Source organism: Oryctolagus cuniculus, chromosome 19 (genome assembly GCF_051225735.1).
Source record: "Oryctolagus cuniculus isolate XC-2025 breed Fujian yellow rabbit chromosome 19, ASM5122573v1, whole genome shotgun sequence".
NCBI classification, from domain to species: Eukaryota; Metazoa; Chordata; class Mammalia; order Lagomorpha; family Leporidae; genus Oryctolagus; species Oryctolagus cuniculus.
This window is the reverse complement of record NC_142885.1, coordinates 27,631,616-27,652,663: the sequence shown is the minus strand read 5'-3', so window position 1 is coordinate 27,652,663 and position 21,048 is coordinate 27,631,616. Positions and strand designations below refer to the sequence as shown.

Sequence of the window (21,048 nt, the reverse complement as noted above, 5' to 3'; positions counted from 1 at the left end):
ACACAAACAGACATAAGATTGCCCTACTGAAACACCTGACTCCAGAGTTTATGGTCACCATCACTTGACCAGAAGGCTCAGGGTTAATCCTTGGTACCTCCTGAACCCATCAGCAAGGGGCCATTGCCTCAGCTGCACCCTTACATGCTGCACTGAGGGGCACAGGAGTGCATGAAGGTGTGCAGATTCCTCCCCGGCCAGGCCACCCACACCGCAGGTGACCTGTGTGGCCCTAGTGTGGGGGAAGCTGCCCCATGGGGCTGTGCCCTCTGCATTCCCTCATCCTCACCATGAAACAGCCCAGCAAGGCAGGCTGGGAAAATATAGGACACCTGCATAGCCACTTAGTATAGCCAGCATGCCACAGGTGACAGTGACAAAGACAATGACAAGGACTCGTTGGCTCCATATGTGGGGCATCCACATCCAGGCAAAGCCTTGCAGCATGAGCACATTGGGAACACATGTGCAATGCACACAGAGGAACACGTGAGAGTACAGTGGAAATGAATAAGGGCCTTTTGCTTCTTACTTTTATAAGTCAGTGTGGCCCTGTGGTGACAGATAAAGAAAGAACTGCTGTGGTCCCCTCACGGTAAGTATCTCAGCAAGGGAACCACCCGTGTTCAAGGCCAGTATCTCCCTCCAGAACCTCCCCTTGCCCACCACCTTAACACAGGTCAAGCTGCAAAGACGTGAGCCAATACTCTGGCCTGTCTGTCCTGGTGGATGCTCAGTCAGGGAAGAGTTATCCTTTCCCTAAATCCTGCCCTTCACAGCTCAGGCTGCAGGTCCTCTCTGTTAAGTCTGTCCCCCTAGAGTCAACCAAACCACACTCAGACCTGACCAGAGTAGCTACAGATCCCAGGGGGGGCTCATGCTCAGGGCGGCTGAAGACATGAAGACCACCACACAAGCCACGGATCCTGCCAAAGGTGGGCTGCAAGTCTGAACCACACGGGGTGTGAGCAGTGCGATGACAGTGCAAGCCACTGCTCAGAGGGAACCAATTCAAGACCCAGCCCTGGCACAGCCACCAGATGCCAGTGACACAGCTGTCATAACAGCTCATCTTCTCTCCTAGGCCAAGCAAGGATGCACCCCAGAGCTTCTCGCCCCTGCCACAGCAGGAGCCCTGCTCTTCCTGGTGTGAAACAGCATGCAGGGACTGCACTGGTCTGCAGCCAACAGAAATGTGGTATGCATCACTCCTCTCCTGGATGCCATTCCCAGCCTTGGGGCCACGGTTCAACTGTGGCCAGACACAAGGTGGTAGTGGCAACAGGGCGGACAGTTTATCTGCACCTGTCACTGCATGGGCAGCCTTATCCTCCTCTGGCCAAGCCAAGCGCTTGGGAGCTGGAGCCGAGGGACTGCAGCAGGAGTGACAGCTGCTCTGAATAGGCCTTGTCATTCTTTCCCTAGCATGTTGTGGGGAGCAGCCCGGACTGGACTGAGTTACTGGAATTAAGACTTATTCTATGCATCTGCTCTCCCACAATATGGCGCTGGGAGAGAAGTAAACAGCTTCCGCACAGCTGCCTCCAGTTCAACCAATAAACTGTAGGACTTGCTCCTGATTGGAGAGCAGCGTACTCGGCGTGTGGACAGCCGAGTTAGGATTGGCGGAAGAGGACTATAAAGGAGGAGAGAGACGGCACGCACCAGGAACATCTAAGGGGAACATCTAGCTGAAGGAACACCTGTGCAGCCCCCCAGAGAACCGGCCGGCAGTGTGCCGCTCCCCTGCGGAAGTGGGGAATGTGGCCAGGGGGAACTGCCCTTCCACGGAGGTGGAAGGGATAGTAGCCAACCCGGGAAGAACCAGCAGCAAACCCGGGGAGGGCCGAGCAGATGAAAGAACAGCGCAGGGTCCTGTGTTGCTCCTCCACGAAGAGGGGGAGCGACATAATGGTGCCGTGACTCGGATATGAAGCCTAGGCAGGACTCTGTGTTGCTCCTCCACGAAGAGGGGGAGCGACACATGTCACCAACTAAGAATATTTTTATAGTTATGCTTTAGCTAAGGGATATTATCAGAACAAGTAGGTGAAGGCATAGAAAGACAATTGATTAGAAGGCCTATTTACTAAAATAATTACAGACAACTTCCTTAATTTGAAGAAAGGGACATTCAAGTACAGGAAGCACATGGAAGTCCTAATACACATGACCAGAAAGATCTTCACCATGACCCACCGCAGTCAAATTCTTCACACACCAACATAAAGAAAAGATTCTAAAAACACACAAGATAAATACCAGACCCTTTTCAGAGGATCTCTGATTAGAATCACATCTGACTTCTCATCAAAAACCCTATACAAGGCTGGCGCCATGGCTCAACAGGCTAATACTCCGCCTAGCGGCGCGGGCACACCAGATTCTATCCCGGTTGCCCCTCTTCCAGGCCAGCTCTCTGCTATGGCCAGGGAATGCAGTGGAGGATAGCCAAGTCCCTGGGCCCTGCACCCCATGGGAGACCAGGAGAAGCACCTGGCTTCCACCTTCGGATCAGCGTGGTGCGCCGTCCGCAGCGCGCCAGCCATGGTGGCATTAGGAGGGTGTACCAATGGCAAAGGAAGACCTTTCTCTCTGTCTCTCTCTCTCACTGTCCACTCTGCCTGTCAAGAAAAAAAAAAAAGAAACCCTACAAGGCTAGGAGAATGTGGTGAGATGGTGAGATAATATGCCAAGTCTCAAGAAAAAAAAAAAAAGCTGTTAACCCAGAATACTGTAAGTTGCAAAGCTCTCATTCATGAAAATGAAGATGAAATAAAAAATTAGATCATGGTGAGGACATTTCTTCTGCCCTCTTGACACACACTTCTCCTGCTCCACAATAAACTTTCCACTTCAGCTTCCTGTGACTTTCTGAAGTATCCTCCTGTATCTACTCAAGACATTGAATCCAGTTATAAATCCTCCAGCAAAGAAAATGATAAGCCCTCCTATCCAATACCACTTCACTAATAGCTTCTACCCATACACTTCCAGAATACAGAAGATGAAATACTTGTTTTATGTGACCTGAGATACTTTAATACCAAAATTAGATAAATATATTATGGGGAAAGAAACTGTGCACTAATGTCCCTCATAAACAGAGAATACAATCAAATAAAATCTAGTAATATTTTAATGTATCATGACTAAATGGGGCTTCTCTCACAAATGGAAGTGGATTCAGTATTAGAAAAACCCACCTATGTAATTCATGTGTGAGTGGCTAAAGAAGAAAGATATGAAAGATGCGCAGAAATCAGTCAAATGCTGATCCAACAAAACAAATAAAAATCTATGGGAAACATCACATTGAAATGGTGAAATCCAGCAGAGAAGGTTTTCCCCCAAAGAGGACATAAAAGTTAAGGACATCCACAGTCATTGCTCCTACCTGATGTCACAGAAGGGAGCCCCACTTAGTATTATTAAGGCAAGAAAAACACAATGAATTAAGAGAGCTGAAGGGGAGATGTTAAACTCTGGATTTCCCAAAGACATGATCATCTAAACATAGTGCCAAAAGCATTTTCTAAAAAGTTACTAGGAATAATAAATTATTTTAGCAAGACCACAATGGGTAGAAGGGCAATGTAAAAATATCAAGTGCAGGGCCGGTGCTGTGGCCTACCAGGTAAAGCTGCCACCTGCAGTGCTGGCACCCAACATGGGCACCCACTTGAGTCCCAGATGTCCACTTCTGATCCTGTTCTCTGCTATGGCCTGGGAAAGCAGTGGAAGATGACCCAAGTCCTTGGGCCCCTGCACCCGCTTGCGAGACCCAGAAGAAGCTCCTGGCTCCTGGTTTCCGATCTGCTCAGCTGTGGCCACTGCAGCCATCTGGGGAGTGAACCAGCAGATGGAAGACCTCTCTCTGTCTCTGTCTCTTTCCCTCTGCTTCTAACTCTGCCTTTCAAATAAATAAAAAATCTATTAAAAATCAATAACTTATTATAAAATCAATTGTATACTACCATCAGTGAACAGGTAGATACTGATCTAAAAATCAGTTGTATACTACCAACAGCAAACAGGTAGACAGTGATTTGAAATTTAAAATAGCCTACTGAAATGAAAACTCGTAAACCCTATGAATAAAATACACAATATGTTGGCTGAAGACTAAAATGCTGATGAAGGAAACTAAAGAAGATCTAAGATTGAATATTTTTTTTTGACAGGCAGAGTGGACAGTGAGAGAGAGAGACAGAGAGAAAGGTCTTCCTTTGTCGTTGGTTCACCCTCCAATGGCCGCCGCGGCCAGCGCGCTGCGGCCGGCGCACCACGCTGATCCGATGGCAGGAGCCAGGCACTTATCCTGGTATCCCATGGGGTGCAGGGCCCAAGTACTTGGGCCATCCTCCACTGCACTCCCTGGCCACAGCAGAGAGCTGGCCTGGAAGAGGGGCAACCGGGACAGAATCCGGTGCCCCGACCGGGACTAGAACCCGGTGTGCCGGCGCCGCAAGGCGGAGGATTAGCCTAGTGAGCCGAGGCGCCGGCCTAAGATTGAATATTAAGATACCATTTCTTCTAAAATGATTCTATAGGTTTAAGGCAATCTAAATAAAAAAAAAATCTCCAGCAAGAGGTTTTTGAGAAAAAAAAACCTGATTATAGTAGGAAAACCCAAGACAATCAACTATCACGTCCACCATGAAAAACAAGGAACTAGGTGAAATCACAATACTGTCTTTCAAGACTTTCAATAAACCTACAATAACCAAGATGGTTTGGGATTCATGAAAGAATAGAAGAAGCATGTTTCAATGGAGTATGATAGTGAGTCCAAAAGTAAACCTCATGCCAAAATACATAAACAATTGTTAAAACTACAAAGAGAAATAAACAAATGCACTATTACACTCACAGACGTCAAGACATCTCTTTTCTTAACAGATCAGCAGTTAGGCAATCAGTAAGGATGTAGTTGAACAGAAAAGCACCGAAATCAACCAAGTGTCAATTGAATCCTTAGAGGATGCTCCATCCACAGCAATGAAACACAACACTCAGACCCACATGGCACATCCACTCTGACCACATTCGTGAGTATACAGCAGACCTCAAATCCTAAGAAGAGGCGCCACACCATGTAAGAATTCAGATCACAAGGTAACAACTACCTGAGAGGTCAGTATGAAAAAGCTGGAAAATCCCAAATACTTGCAAGGAAAACAATCACCCAACATCAAAATAACACATTTATAAATCTCAAATAAAAATATTTCAAACTAAATTGAAATTGTATCCTGCCAATTTATATTAATGGATACATATTTTAGGAAAAAAGAAACAAAATCAATGAGCTACACTTTCAGCCTAGAAGATCAGAGGAAGAACAGCAACTTAAACACTTAAAGCAAGGTGAAGAAAATAAATAATGGAAGATAAAAGTAGAAGTCAAGGGAACTGAAAAAAGGACAATCGCAGAAAAATATCAACAAAACTAAAATTTGATTCTTTAAACACATCGGTGCCACCATGACTCCATGGACAAGATAACTGTAAAGGAATAGTATAAACAATTCTATGACCAAAAATTTCATAAGATAAATGAATTGCATGAATTCCTGGAAACAGAATATGTCAAAATTCATACAAAGAGAAAGGAAAACCTGGAATGCTTCCATAATTACTAAAAAGTTATAATTTATAATAACTAAATAATAATAAAATTTATTAAATAGATATTAGTTACTAAATTCACATATCCCATTTCTACTCAGCTAAAAAGAAACAGTGGGCAGAAAAGTACTCATAGGGACCTGTCTTGTGGCATGGCAGGTTATGACATTGCCTGGAACAATGGCATTCCCTATAGATGCCAACTGGAATCCTGCCTGTTACTTTTTTTAAAAAAATATTCATTTCAAAAGTAGAATTACAGAGAGTCAGAGGGGGAGAGAGAGAGGGAGAGAAGGTCTTCCACCTGCGGGTTTACTCCCCAGATGGATGCAACAGCCTGAGCAAAGCAGATTTGAAGCCAGGAGCCAGGAGCTTCCTCTAGCACTCCCACACAGTTGCAGGGACCCAAGCACTTGGGCCCTCTTCTACTATTTTGCCAGGCCACAGCAGAGAGCTAGAATGGAAGCGGAGCTGCTGGACTCGAACCAACACCCATATGGGATGCTGGTACTGTAGGAAGCTGCTTCATTCACTATACCACAGCTCTTCCCACCCCACCCCACCCCCAACAACCCAGGTTGTTCCCACTTGTGATCCAGCTGTGTGCTCACCCACCTAGGAAAGCAGAGGAAGCAACCCAAGGACTTGGGCCCCCAAACCCACACTGGAGTACTGGATAAAGTACCTGGCTTCTGCTTCAGTCTGACCCAACCCCGGCCATTGTAGCCACCTGGGGTGTAAACCCATACACTGAAGATCTCTCCCACACCACCTCATCTATAACTCTGCCTTTCAAACCAATATTTAGTTTTTATTTTTTGCGGGCAGAGTTAGACAGTGAGAGAGCGAGACAGAGAGAAAGGTCCTCCTTCTGTTGGTTCACCCTCCAAATGGCCGCCACGGCCGGCACGCTATGATCGGTGCTGCACCAATCTGAAGCCAGGAGCCAGGCACTTCCTCCTGGTCTCCCATGTGGGTGCAGGGCCCAAGCACTTGGGCCATCCTCCACTGCCTTCCCGGGCCACAGCAGAGAGCTGGACTGGAAGAGGAGCAACCAGGACAGAATCTGGCGCCCCAACTGGGACTAGAACCCGGGGTGCTGGCACTGCAGGTGGAGGATTAGCCTAGTGAGCTGCGGCACCGGACTCAAACCAATATTCAAATAGAAAAAATATCTATACTTACTCTGAGGTGTCAGAATCTTGGAGCAGGCTGGAACAGAGCACAGAGAGATTCTTGGGGTTTCTTTAACCTTCTGCTTTCTCCTCCGGTGTGCAGACTGTGAAAATTCACCAGATTATGTGCAAATTAATTCAAGTGCCCCATGCCCATGTTCCTGCACACACACGTTACACTTCCGAACAACCCAGAGAAGAGAGGTCATGAGTCAAGGCCTCTTCTCATGAATGCAGTCAAGGCTACTTCTGGCCAGGGACAGAAAACCCCCAAAACAGAACTGGGGCCATGGCAAGAGCTCTTCCTCTCCTACCCCACCCCCACCCACTGGGACTCCTGTCACTCTCCCCCTCCCTTTCCTCTCCCAGATGCGGGTTTCTGCCTTTCCCTTCCCACCTTCATGCCACCTTTTCATTCTCACCACCTCCTCTCTCCTTCCGACTCCCCCTTGACCCCCCTCCTCTTTCTATCCCAGCTATACCCCACACACACTCCCACCCCATGCTCTGCACCCTGGGCCCCGCCTACCCCGTGACAGGAAGGCCACTGCGCCAAACTCCCTGCAGAAAGAGCGGTTCTGTTCCTCTGGAATAGGAACTGAGTCCTGAGGTGTAGTCTTCCAGAAGGAGCTGAAGAAGAGGACCGCACCTAGAAATTTCCGGAAGCCCAAGGTAACTGATGCAACTGCCTCAGGCCACAGCCTCTCCGGATCCCAGCTGATCCTGGGAGGCGCTGGGTCTCAGGTTCCACCAGCAGCATTAAGGACGGCTCCACACAGGGACTAGGGACGGTTGGGTAGGGACAGTCCCCAGCTCTCCTCCTCTGCCCTCAGGAAGAACACTCCTCCCCAACCTGGCATCCCTGTGTCCCACAGGGAGCACCATAGCCCAAGCCCAGGCGTCTCCCTGCCCTGCTTCTGGCTCTCACATCTGATACCAGCTGATCAGACACCTAGTCTTGAACCTGTGTCCCGACACATACTCACACCAAGGCCCATTCGCCACTGGTGCCCTGCAGAGCAGGAGGAATGAGACAACTGTAGATGCTCTGCACACAGGGGCACCACTGAGAACTCAGCAACATCACCCATGGAAACTGGCGTGGGAGACCAGTGCCACCCACCTGGGCGCAACCTTCCCCTGTCGCAGCTCATCTAGAGAGCTAGTCCCAGTCACCTCTGTAGTGAATCCACTCGATTCTGTCAAATGTGCCTCCTGCCTACACTACCAACACCTGGTCAGTTGGGCAGTTGACACACTACTGGGCACTGGGCACCTCACAGCCCAGAGTGCACATCCTCAGTGACTATGATGTCATAGAAGCCTGCCGACCAATCCCAAGTGGCTCTGCTGTGACAGGGGTGTCAGGCTCCTCAGCCCTGGCTTCATTAAAGGCCACCAGAAGTGGGGCCTGAGTTCTCCCCAGGGCCCAGGTGAAGAGGGCAGGGCTCTGGCAGAACTGCCACGGAACCAAGGGTGCCAGGGCCCTCTGCCACCTGCTGGGAAGGTCTCAAGTCCTGGGAAACCTGTACCTCCTGCCCCTCCTTTCTTCCTCTGCAATTTGCACAACTGTGAAGCCCTCTTTATTGGAATACAAGGTGGCATAGGGAGCCCCACATATACCTGTCCATCTTCCTGAGGTCCCCATACTGTGGCTGCCCCTGCCGTGATCTGAACTGAGACTCCAAGGACTGCAGCCTCCTGTCCTACAACAGGTCCCATCCCAGCACTGCCAACCCCCACTGTCTCCTCCTGCTCTGTTCCTGTCCCTCTTCCTGGGAGTTTTAGGTGGTGGACACAGGGCTGGGTCTCAGGTTCCTGGGATGGAGGGGAACTGGCCAGCTGAGCACCACCTGCATAGGACCTCAAGCTGGCATGGCCCAGACCCCAGACTTCCAGAGTGGGAACCAGGGCCCTGTCCTGGACACTGACCAGAGACAGGCATAAAGCACTGAGAACTCCTTGGGAACCAGCGCCTGATCCATATGCTAGTAATACGCGGCTGCCATTGACAATAAGTACAGGGACAGCACGCGTCAGGTGGGAACAACCACAGGCCCACAGCTCCCTGGAGTGCTGATCAGCAGCTTGCTCCTCCTGGGGAAAGTGGCTCAGCCCTCACCCAGCACCTCCTTGGTCCTGAGTCCCACACTGCCCCTAGCCTGCTACCTTGGTGCCACAGTCTATTCTTTTCCCTTCAAGGGACCATTTCTTTGCCTTTCTGCCCACTTCCCTTGCACTGGTATGGAGACCACAGTGTCCAGGGCCCTGGTCACCCACACACCTGCTGGCCTCCTCTGTGGAGCATGAAGGAGTACACAGCTGTGTCATGTCCAGAGATGCTATCAGGCAAGGCGTGGGGTTTGTTTTAAAAAGGTTTATTTTATTTATTTAAGAGACAGAGTTAGAGAGAAAGATAGAGACAGAGGGAGAGGTCTTCCTTCTGCTGGTTCACTCCCCAGATGGCTGCAATGGCCGGAGCTACGCCAATCCAAAACCAGGAGTCAGGAGTTCCTTCCAGGTTTCCCACATGTGTGCAGGGGCCCCAGGACTTGGGACATCTTCCACTGCTATCCCAGGCCATAGCAGAGAGCTGGATCAGAAGAGGAGCAGCTGGGACTAGAACCAGCTCCCATATGGGATGCCAGCACTTCAGGCCAGGGCTTTAACCTGCCGCACCACAGTGCCAGCCCCAAGACTTGGGTTTTAACTTATTCTTTTATTACCCCTCCCCACTCAGTTTTTACTCTTTTAAATTTCATTTTAAACTATTTTGGAGATTCACAAAGTAATGTAAAATAATACAATGAATGCTGAATGGGTATCACCCAGCTTCAGCAGTCAAATATTCTTAATTGGGTGGAAGATGCCCATGGATTTTCTTTTCTCTGCCTGAGCTTTTGTTCTCCAGATTATCCAGAGTTAGTGTTCTCCAGATTACATTTTCCTTCACTGGGGGTAAGGCTTGTTCCCCAGAGTCCATGTGCTGGGAGCATGGGCCCAAACCCAATTCCTGAATGGACTGACGCTGTCTCCTGGGATGGGTTAGGGAGCACAAGGATTAGTTACCATTGTTATTGTTACTTATTATCAGGGGGTTGTTACAAATTTTTAATTTACTTATCTTGGGAGGTGTTTGCTTCCATCCACAGTTCCACTCACCAGATGCCTGCAGTGGCAAATGGCTGAAGCTGGATCTTAACCCAAATCTTCCACGTGGGTGGCAGGAACCCAACTATTTGAGTCATCCTCACTGCCTCCCAGAGTCCACATGTGTAAGAAGCTGGACTCAGGAGCTGAGGCTGGGGATTGCCTCCGGGTACTCCAGTATGAGATGCAAGAGTCCCAATGGTGTCTTCACCTCTTTATCTGCCCTGGGGTTGTTATCAGGGACAGGGCATGGTCCTCCTCCTCCTCCATCTCACACAGGCTCTTGCTGGGTGATGCCATCTGCCATGAGGCCCTCACCAGAAGCTGATGCCTGTGCCACGCTCTCAGGCCAGTCAAGTCACAAGCCAAACTGAACTTCTTTAATTTTATAAGCAACGCAGCTTCAGGTATTTTGCAGAGGGCACAGCACCATGGGGCAGCTCCCCCACACTAAGGCCACACAGGACAGGGACACTGAGGAACGGCACTGATTGTTTGAGCCTGAAGAAGACAATGAGAACTGCCTCGTCCCAGATAGGCTTGGGTTCCTGCAGTGAGTCCTTCGCACCCAGCTCACCCCAGGGAAGGGACTGGGGTCAGAAACCCCAACCATGAGGTGGCACACCTGTCCTCAGGCCCCGACCTTGACCCCAGCTGTTGTCATAGTGCAGGCACCATCTCCTGCTCATCTTATTCCCCACACCCTCACCCCTATTCCTCAGTCCACCTTGGAATTCTCACTGATTTATTTCTTTATTTTCATTTTATTTATAAGGCAGAGAGACAAGGGTCAATCTTCCACCCTCTGGTTCACTCCCCAAATGCTCACGACAGTGAAGGTTGGGCAAAGCTGAAGCCAGGAGCCAGGAGTGCCATCAGACATGGTGGCAGGGACCTAAGCACCTGGTCATCATCTGCTGCCTCCCAGGATGTGCATTAGCAGGAAGCTGAATTGGGTGCAGAGTAACCAGGACTCAAACCAGACACTCCAATAAGGGATACAGGCATCCCAAAGGGGTTAACCGCTGTGCCAAATGCCTGACCTCTCAATGTTTCTTGAACTCACCAGACTCATGCCTGTCTTGAAACCTTGATGTTCTCTTGGCCTAGAATGTTCCTTTTCCATATCTATTCCTGGCTTCCTCCCTCATTTTACTCAGGCCTGTTCAAATTTTACCCTCACAGGGACACCTGCTCCCTGTCCATCACCTGGGACCTCCTGCTGCTTGACTGTCTTCACAGCATGGATCCTGGCCCTGGTGGGCTGTGGTCAACCCTGTCTCCCTGATTTGAGCCATCCTCATAGTTAAATCCCAACACCTTGAGAAGGACTTGGCACACAGCAGGTACAAGGTAGGCTTGAGTAAGTGACTCACTCAGGTTCTGAGACCAGGTGGTCATTAAAACTACGCTTCCCAGGCACACTTCTTAGTCCAACTCACTCCAAAGGCATTCAAGGCATATGCAGGCCATGCAGAAGCCCAGCTGGCTGAGGACCAAGGTCAAGCCCTACACAGGCATCACCACCCCCATCCTGTTCCCAAAAGACATTCCAGACCCCACCTGTTTTCCATAACAATCCACTCACCTCCTGCAACCAAGCACCACCTAGAGGGCTTGACTGTAGGAGATGCTGGCATGGTGCCAGGTTCTGACTAACCACCCCCCCCCCGCTTAGTTGGCAGGAGCTGTCTTCCTTGGAGTTGGGCAGTGGGCATTGTTAGGAAACTGGCACAGTTGGCAGCATGGCCCAGCTACCTGAGCCAGGCTCCACCCCCATCCTAATGGGATTGGCTGCTCCTGCTTCCCTGCCCGCCCTCAGGCAAAGTTTTAAAAGGGCCTGTTCCTGAACATGTGCTCTCTTGGCCCTTCTCTCCTGCTCTCTTTCGGTTCCTCTCTCTAGCTTCCTCCTCTGGTCTCTTGGCTCTTGGTTCCTTTCTCTCAGTCCTTCTCTCCTGCTTTCTCTCGGTTCCTCTCTCCAGCCTCCCTCTCTGGTCTCTTGGCTCTTCTCTCTCGGTCCTTCTCTCCAGCATCCTCCTCTGGTCTCTTGGCTCTGCTCTCCTCTTCTCTGCTCTATTTTCTCTCCTTGCTAGCTCCTCTCCTCTCTGTCTCTCTTACAGTCTCCCTCTCTTTTTCCTTCGCCACCCCTTCACTCCTGTCTGTAGGGTGTTCCCCAATAAACCCTTTCCCTTACTCCGGTGTCCGGTGTGCTTTGCAATGGCTAACATTAAGATATAACAGGCATGGAGCGAAAAGGTAGGTGTGTCCCCATGGCTGTTGTATGTGGCAGGCAGCCTGTCCCAGGAGCACTCAGTTGCATTGTCCCCCTCCAGGCTGTCCCCCATGACAAGCATTTCTTGTGCTGTGTAAAGGTGGGTGGCCATTCATTGCCACAGAACCAGCACTGAGGCTGGCTCTGCTCTCTGGTGGCAGGGCTGGCTGCTGGCACCTGAGACTGGACCTGCTGCAGTCAGGGACCTTTAGGCTCCCCGAGTGTAGAGAGCCTTCTCTTCTGTCCTGGCAGCCCCATGTCACAATGTGTCACCCCGGGCTTGTCTGCAGTGACGGTAGGCAGGCCTGGGGCTGACTTCCCACCCTGCTGTGGTGGTGGAGTGAGTGAGCAGGCCCCTGGATGCAGGCACATATGTGCATTTATGAAGCACATGTGTGGGCCCAGAAGGAGCCCCTGAAGCAGGGAGCAGGCCAGGTTCTACGCCCCAGGGAACCCTGTGTGTGGGGGGCATGTCTTTACACAATGGTAGAGTGGGGGCAAGGAGGGAGACCAGGCCCTCACTGTCCCCAGTATGGGGCTGTTGGCACTGCAGGGAGGGGACTAGTCTGGTTGTGGGCCCGTGGGTTCTGGGGAAGTGGTAAGGGCTGGAAAGGGCCCTCCCTGACTGTGGGCTGGAACCAGGGATGCGGGAGGAAGAGCAGGGCGGTGACAGCTGCAGAGGAGCCAGGAAGAGCAGGTCAGGGGGAACCACAGTGGGAAGGGAAGCTTCCTCTGGAGCTACAGGCCCAGAGCCATCTTTCACCTCAGTGCTGCCTGCCTTTGCTTAAGGAGCACTTAGGTCTGCGGGCTGGGGAATTGGGTAAGGCCTGCCTTCCTGTTTGTGCACCTTCAGTGGCCTGTAAACCCCTAAATATCCCTTTGCCCCAGTGACCAGCAAACAGGTGCAATTCATAACCGGCAACACCACCATGTGGCCACCTCCAGGACTGCAGCATCCTGATAGGCAAAGCTGGGATCATGGCTACCCTGCTGCCCAGCCTGAGCTTAGCCGAGCAGAGCTGAGCTGAGCTGGGCACCTGGTCCAGCCACACTTTTCTCCTTCCTCCTGTGACTCCTGCCTCTACTCACATGTTACTGTTTACATCTAAATTAGTGAAATTGTTTAGGATCCCTAGTCATGTTCCAGGTATCTGACAGCACACATGGTCAGCGGCTGCCATCTGGGCTGGTGCAGCCCAGGACACCTCCCTCATGACAGAGTTCCAGGGACAGGCACGTCTCTACCCTCGTGACTTTTCCACAGGAACATTCAGATTGAGGCTTTTTCATCTCAGCAGTGAGGTGCACAACTGGGGGCTAACCTGCTCAGCTACCCAGGAGGCCAGTTTGGTCTGGGGTGCCCTGTGGCCCTGGGCCTGGCTTAGGCACTCTGCAAGCCTCAGAAGAAACCTGGAGGCTGCTGGACAGAGGGGCCTCTAGGGGTGGGCAGGGCTCCACTCTGGCCTGGCTTGTAAGTCGAGAGGATTGAGCCTTGGAAGACAGGGCCCTGTCCTCTGTTGGGGTCACAGCCCAGACCCCAGGGCCACCCTGAGTGCTCTGCTTCCTCTGCCTTTCTCAGGATGTGCTGTCCGAGCTCACCAAGTTGACCCGGCTGCATGGAATCAACTCTTGGTGCTGGTCCTGATGGTGGGTGTGGTGATGCTCACATGGGGGGCCCTGCAGGAGAACATCTGCCTGCTCAAGTGTGTGAGTGCCTGGGAGATGGACCTGGGACATGGGCCTGGGACATGGGCAGGTTCCTAGGTTATCTGGTAGCAACTCCTGCCCAATTCTCTCTCCAGCTTTGTTCTCTGTTGTCCTGTAGAAGAGTGAGGCTCTAGGAAAAAAAACCCCGATGAGCTGCTCCTCACCCCAGGAGGAGTGGCACCTCTGGGTTTCTGCCTGAATTGGGAGGAGCTGGTGACTTGCAGGCCAATTCCACTCCTCTCCTTGGCCTTTTATCTTCCCTCAGAAGTTCTATAGGAATTGTTTGCTCCGTACTTTGCCCTTCCTGGTTGAGCTCAAAGGATGGTGCCAGTAACATTAAGAAATCATTTCCCTTCTCCAGGGAGTGCAAATCTGTTGGATGTGCAATCCAGAATCCTTAATTTCCTGGTACAACTGTGAGGTTGCTAAGAATTTGGTTATATATTTAGATACAAATTCACTTTTAAATTCATCCAGTTAAAAATTTAAATAGTACCCGATGGAGAAGAGATAGTCTCACTTTTTGTGATGTGTTATTTGTTAAATTTGTTAGATCAGGTTTTCTTTTTCCCTAGACTTAATTTAAAAATCAAAGCACATGGATTTTTTTTCTTCAAAAATGTTTGGCATCTTGTTTGCACTCTGGAGGGTTGTGTGTGTGTGTGTGTGTGTGTGTGTGTAGTTCCCCTCTGACTTTGAAGGTTTGTGGCCAAGCTGGTCTTGTATGGACAGTAATAAAGACTGTGAGGCCTGAGCAGGCCTCGGTAAGAGGGGGCTGTGGACCCTTGCAGAATGCTGCTGCTGTTTGTGGCCAGGGCAGCCGTGCTTCTGCAGAGGTCCTTGGGTGGCTGGCTGTCCTATACTCAACACACAGAGAGGGTGTTTACTGGTCACAGCAATACCTCCTGAGTTGCAGGGAACATGAGCAGCATGACCTTAGGCAAACCCTGTAGTGGAGTGAGGACCGTGTGTGCTTGGGGAGCTGCCAGTTGGTGTCTGGGGCCCTGGCTCTGTTTGAAAGGAGCTGACAGGCTCCAAGAGTAGAACAATCACTCTCATCACAAGGTCTACTTCCTGTTGGGAGACAAGGGCAGCTGAGAAGGAAATGATTGGCACATTGGCTTGGGCCCTTGTGTCTTTTCACACATTTAACCATTACCAAAGTGGTGTAGTGAGTACCAAGGGCAGGGATGTACAGCCCCATTGTGCAGACGATGTGAAGTTGTCTCAGTTCAGACCGTGGGGTTCCCAGGGCTTTCCCCTGGGTCCCTGGAGTGTGGAGTCCCTGCCCTTTGAGGCAGGCAGTGGTTCTGGATCAGACAGGGATGTGGGTGGCCAGGTGGTGCTGTGGTAACTCTGCCCCCATCTGCATCCCCATGCAGTTCTACAGTGCCATTGTCCTCATCTTCTTCCTGGAACTGGCCATGTCTGTGCTGGCCTTCTTGTTCCAGGACTTGGTGAGAGACCGCTTCCAGAAATCCTTCCAGAGCAACATCAGGTCCTACAGGGACGACATCGACTTACAGAACCTCATTGACTCCCTCTAGAAAGCAGTAAGCACCACTGTGGGTGGGCGCCCTGGTAGAGCCGCCACTCTCCTGCCTTCATTCTGTGTTGCTCCCATGCCAAGGCTGGTGGCTAGCCACCTCACTGCCTCCACATGTGCTTGGCTCAGCCTTGCTTGCCGGCTTGTGGTTGGTTACCTGGTGGTCCAGTTACACCTGTGGCCACCATCCCCGGAGGCTCAGCCCTCCCTCCCCTGTTGGGGCCCAGATCTCCAGTCATGCCCTACAGCAGCCACAGACCTCCCTGAGACGTTGGGTGCTCTGTGTACTGCGGGGCTGGGCACTTGCCTGTGAGGCTCATGACTCACTGTCTGAGGCTATTCCTGTCCCCTTTCTCCCCTGAACCTTTGCTTCTTCCTGATTGAGAAGGGCAGAACTGCCTGGAGGAAGCGTCCTGTGGTGGAAGGCCGAATCAGCTCCCTGGAAGCAGTCCCTGGGGGCTTCTCCTAGCAGTCCCAGGCTCTGGCCTTTACTGTGTCTGGCCCCTAGCTGCCTTGTGTGCTGCTGTGCCTGGGGGCTTGGAACTCAGCCCCTGGGAGGAGCCCACTGCCTGGCCAGCTTGGCCTGGGCATTGAAGCAACTGGAACAGTTTAGTGAATGAGGGTGGGGTTTACCCTAGATGTGAAAAGAAAAGAGAAAAACAGGCAGAAGCCCTTAGCAAGCCAGGAGGGACCGGAACCTAGTATGCTGTGCCCTGGGTGAGCCAGGGCACTGTGAGTCAGCCTTGTGTGCGGCGTGGAGGAGCTGCCCTAGGCTGCCATTGTCTTCTTAAAGGGCTACCTGGGTGGCATTGCTCAGAGCCTCTGGGTGTATGGGAAGTGAGGTGGCTGGTGGGCCTCAATTTCTCTGTGTGTTAGAAGCAGGTACTCTTGGGCCAGTGCCGTGGCTCACTTGGTTAATCCTCTGCCTGGGGCACCAGCATCCTATATGGGCACTGGTTCTAGCACAGGTTGCTCTTCTTCCAGTCCAGCTCTCTGCTGTGGCCTGAGAGTGCAGTGGAGGATGGCCCAAGTGCTTGGGCCCCTGCACCTGTATGGGAGACCAGGAGGAAGCACCTGGCTCCTGGCTTCAGATCGGTGTAGCTCCAGCCATAGTGACCATTTGGGGAGTGAACCAATGGAAGGAAGAGCTTTTTCTCTGTCTGTCTCTCTCACTGTCTAACTCTATCTGTCACATAAAAAATTTTTAAAAAAGAAGCAGGTACTCTTACCTCTGGGTCACCAAGCTGGTGTCCCAGCCTGGCTTGGAGCCCCTGACAGTTCCCCACTTTTGTGACCATAGAACCAGTGCTGTGAGACACACGGCACTGAAGACTGGGACCTCAATGTCTACTTCAACTGCAGCAGCACCAGCTATAGCCAGATGTGTGGGGTGCCCTTCTCCTGCTGTGTGCCAGACCCAGTGGTGAGTTGCCTGTGCCATGTGCAGCGAGGGATGTCCCTCCTGCCGAAAGTCCTGGGCTGCAAGGCTGCCCCCTCCCCTGTGTGGATTCTCTCCATACCCTGCCCCTGGGGTCCTGAGCTCCAGGACAGGTCCTGCTTGACCCATGCATGCCCTAATGTTCTGGGCAAGGCAGAGAAGACCATATTGTCCCTTCCTCGGGGGCTGTCACTAGGGCTGCTGGATGAGATGTGGTGAATGTAGTGAGTCCCGCTGTGCCTTCTTCACAGCCTTGCTCTGGAGGAAGTACCCTCTGCTCAGCGGCACCTGGGGCCATGGGAGTGCACCTCATTCTCCAGGGGGCACAGCCTCAGCAGTAGGGAGTTACTGTCTGTTCTTCACCTGCTTTCATTCCCAGTTCAAGGCCCAGGTTCCTGAGTTTCAGAAACTTCGCTTTGGGGGCTGACTTGTGAAGGGGACCTGAGTTCTGCCTGAGCAAGCTCTTGGTGCAGTTATGTCATGCACTCCTGCCTGTGACTGGGCAAGCCTGGAGCAGGCAGGGCTGCCACCCCCTAATGGCTAGCCTTGCTCACACTGCGCAGGTGGTGACTGGGACACAAACCAGCTTAGTATGTGTTGCTTTCAGCAAGTGTAGCTGTCACCTCCCAGTGCTGGGGCTGGTAGACCATACATGGCCTAGGGGACAAATGTGGTTTGCTGTGTCTGTGTGACCCGTGAGCCACGAATGCCTTCAGCTACTTTGAAGAGATGCAGAACAGATCAAAACAAGTATTATATTTTGTGACAGTGAAAGTTAAATGAAATTCAAATTTCCATGTCTACTAGGTTTTGCAATTCAGCCCTGCTCATTTGTTTACATGCTACCCAGTTGCTCTAGTGGTTGCCCCTGAGAACACATGTGAGATATTTCCCATCTAGCCCTTCCTGTCCTAGCCTGGGAGGGGGCCGGCAGTGTGGCTGAGGGACGAGAGCTGGTGTTGAGTTGTGAAATTCCTAGAGCTGCCTACCAAGGGAACCAAGGTGACTCATGTTTTGTGTTTTCCTTACAGCAAAAAGTTGTGAACACGCAGTGTGGATATGATGTCAGGATTCCGATGAGAGCCCCAATGCATACAACTTGAAGGGTTCTCAAGATTAACAGTCCTTTCTGTCCCATTCCCTATGATCTTTCAGCTTTAGAGCAAGTTCAAACTGGGCTGGTGGACTAGCGAGGAAATGAAGCCCCAGGTGCAGTCTGAGCTGGGGGCGAGCTGGGCAGGGCCAGGGCACCAGGCACACCTGCTTCCTGAGCTGGCTGTGAGGCCCCCAGGACCAGTGAGGGGGTGGGGATGTCAAGCCCTGTGAGCCGCAGTCACTGGGTGAAGAATCTCGGGTGGAAGTTTTAGGGAATAAAGACAGCATCTTTAAAAGTCTCCCTGGAGTGTCAGAAGGTGGTCTATGAGATAAGGGGGTTTGGGGTGAAGCTAACTGCAGGAGTGTGTAGCCTGTTCCAGCCTTAATGTGAAGATGGTGGTAACTGGAGAGAGATGGCCCGGGGAGAGGCAAACACGCAGGGAACACATGCTTCCACCTGAAGACAGGAAGACCTGAAGACACAGCCTCCATCATATCCATCCATGGCGGGTTCAGTTAGCCACGCCGACACGCCCTGCTAACCAGAAAGTGCAGGTAAGCCGATAGCCCGCCCAGGGCACCCCACACGCAGCCTGCCCCTGCCCACGTCCCTAGCCACTGCAGGCAAAGCGATGGCCCCGCCCTGGGCACGCAAGACGAGTCTCCGCCCCTCCCGCCCAGGTCCCCAGCCCCAGCAGGCAAGCGAGAACCCCGCCCTGGGCACCCCAGAGGCTGCCCCACCCCGCTCCCGGGTTCCAAGCCCCAGCATTCTTGGCAAGAGCCCCGCACTGGTCACCCCAGACGTAACCCCAACCCCTGCCGGGATCCGCACCACTAAAGGCACAACAAGGGCACCACAGGCACAGTGAGGGACAAGCCCTGGCACCACTGATGTGAACATGCCTCCACCCGGATCCCCAGACCCTGCAGGCATGGCGAGAGCCCCGCCCTGGGCACCACACACGTGGCGCTGCCCCTGCCCCTGCCCCTGCCAAGGATCCTAGCCCCCGCAGGCACAGCGAGAACATTTCCTTGGCAACACACACACGGCCCTGCCCCTGCGCACCACCTAGCCACAGCAGGCAAAGCAATGGCCCCGCCCTGGGCACCCCAGACGTGACTCTGCCCCTCACGCCCAGGTCCCCAGCCCCTGCAGCACAGCGGGGGCACCGCCCTGGACACCCCAGACGCATCCACGCCCTCCCGCCCGGATCCCCTGCCCCTGCAGGCATGGCGAGAACCCCGCCCTGGGACCCCACACGTGGCCCTGCCCCTGCCACTGCCCCTGCCGCTGCCCCTGCCCAGGAGCCTAGCCCCTGCAGGCACAGCGAGAACATTCCCTGGGCACCCCAGACCGGATCCCGCCCCTCACCCGGGTCCCAAGCCCCTGCAGGAATGGCGAGAGTCCCGCCCTGGCCACCCCAGAAAGGACCCCGCCTCCTGCCCTGGTCCCCACCCCTGCTGGTAGGCGAGGGCCCTCAGGCAGAGATAGGGACTCGCCCTAGGCATGGCAGATGCCATAAGGCCGCCCGCCTGGATGCCCAGCCCCTGCAGGCAAGGCGAGAACCACGCCCTGGGCACCCCACACACGGCCCTGCCCCTGCCCACCTACCCATCCACAGCAGGCAAAGCGATGGCCCCGCCCTGGGCACCCCAGACGTGACTCTGCCCCTCACGCCCAGGTCCCCAGCCCCTGCAGCACAGCGAGGGCACCGCCCTGGATACCCCAGACGCATCCACGCCCTCCTGCCTGGGTCCCCTGCCCCTGCAGGCATGGCGAGAGCCCCGCCCTGGGCACCCCAGACGTGGCCCCACACCTGCCCAGGTGCCTAGCCCCTGTAGGCACAGCAAGGGCCCCGCACTGGGCACCCAGGATGCGACCCCGCCCCCGCCCCGACCCCAGCCCCTGCAGGCACGGCGAGAGCCCACCCTGGGCACCCCAGTCGGGACCCCGCCCCACGCCCGGGTCCACAGCCCTGCAGGCATGGTGAGGGCCCTGTCCTGGGCACCCCAAATGCGACCCCGCCCCCGCCCGAATACCCAGCCCCGCCAGGCAAGAGGAGAGCCCTTCCCTGGTCACCCTGGACGCTGCCCCGCCCCTCTGCCGGGTCACAAGCCCCAGTCTGCTTGGCGAGAGCCCCGCCCTGGGACCTGAGACGTGACCCCACCCCCTGCCCGGGTCCCCACCACTGCAGGCACGGCAAAGGCCCCGCAGGCACAGCGAGGGCAGCCCCAGAGGGTCCCCTACCTGGGCACCCAAGATGCGACCATGCCTCCCCTGCCTGGGTCCCCAGCCCCTGTGGCACAGTTTCGGCCCCGCCCTGGGCACCCAGGGCGCCACCACGCAGCCCGCCCGGAACCCCTGCCCCTGCAGGCAAGGTGAGAGCCCCGCCCTGGGCACCCCACACGCAGCCTGCCCCTGCCCACGTCCCTAGCCACTGCAGGCAAAGCGATGGCCCCGCCCTGGGCACGCAAGACGAGTCTCCGCCCCTCCCGCCCTTGTCCCCAGCCCCTGCAGGCAAGCGAGAACCCCGTCCTGGACACCCCAGACTCTGCCCCACCCCGCTCCCGGGTTCCAAGCCCCAGCATTCTTGGCGAGAGCCCCGCACTGGGCACCCCAGACGTAACCCCACCCCCTGCCAGGGTCCGCACCACTAAAGGCACGGCAAGGGCGCCACAGGCACAGTGAGGGACCTGCCCTGGCACCCCCGACGTGACCACGCCCTCCGCCCGGATCCCCAGCCCCTGCAGGCACAGCGAGAGCCCTCCCTGGCCACCCTAGACGGGACCCCGCCCCTCGCCCCAGTCAAAAGCCCCTACGGGAACCGCGCGAGTCCAGTCCTGGCCACCCCAAACGGGACCCCGCTTCCTACCCGGGTCCCCACCCCTGCACGCGGGGAGAGGGCCCTCAGGCAGAGATAGGGACCCGCCCTAGGCATCGCAGATGGGGCCACGCCCACCGCCAGGTTCCCCAGCCCCTGCAGGCACAGCGAGAGCCCTCCCTGGCCACCCCAGACGGGACCCCGCCCCACGC

The 21,048-nt window shown here is 53.9% G+C and overlaps 1 pseudogene; it reads left to right on the top strand.

Moving 5' to 3' along the window:
* Nucleotides 1–464: 464 nt before the first annotated feature.
* On the top strand, nucleotides 465–18,539 carry LOC103345825 (tetraspanin-14-like; annotated as a pseudogene).
* Nucleotides 18,540–21,048: the final 2,509 nt, after the last annotated feature.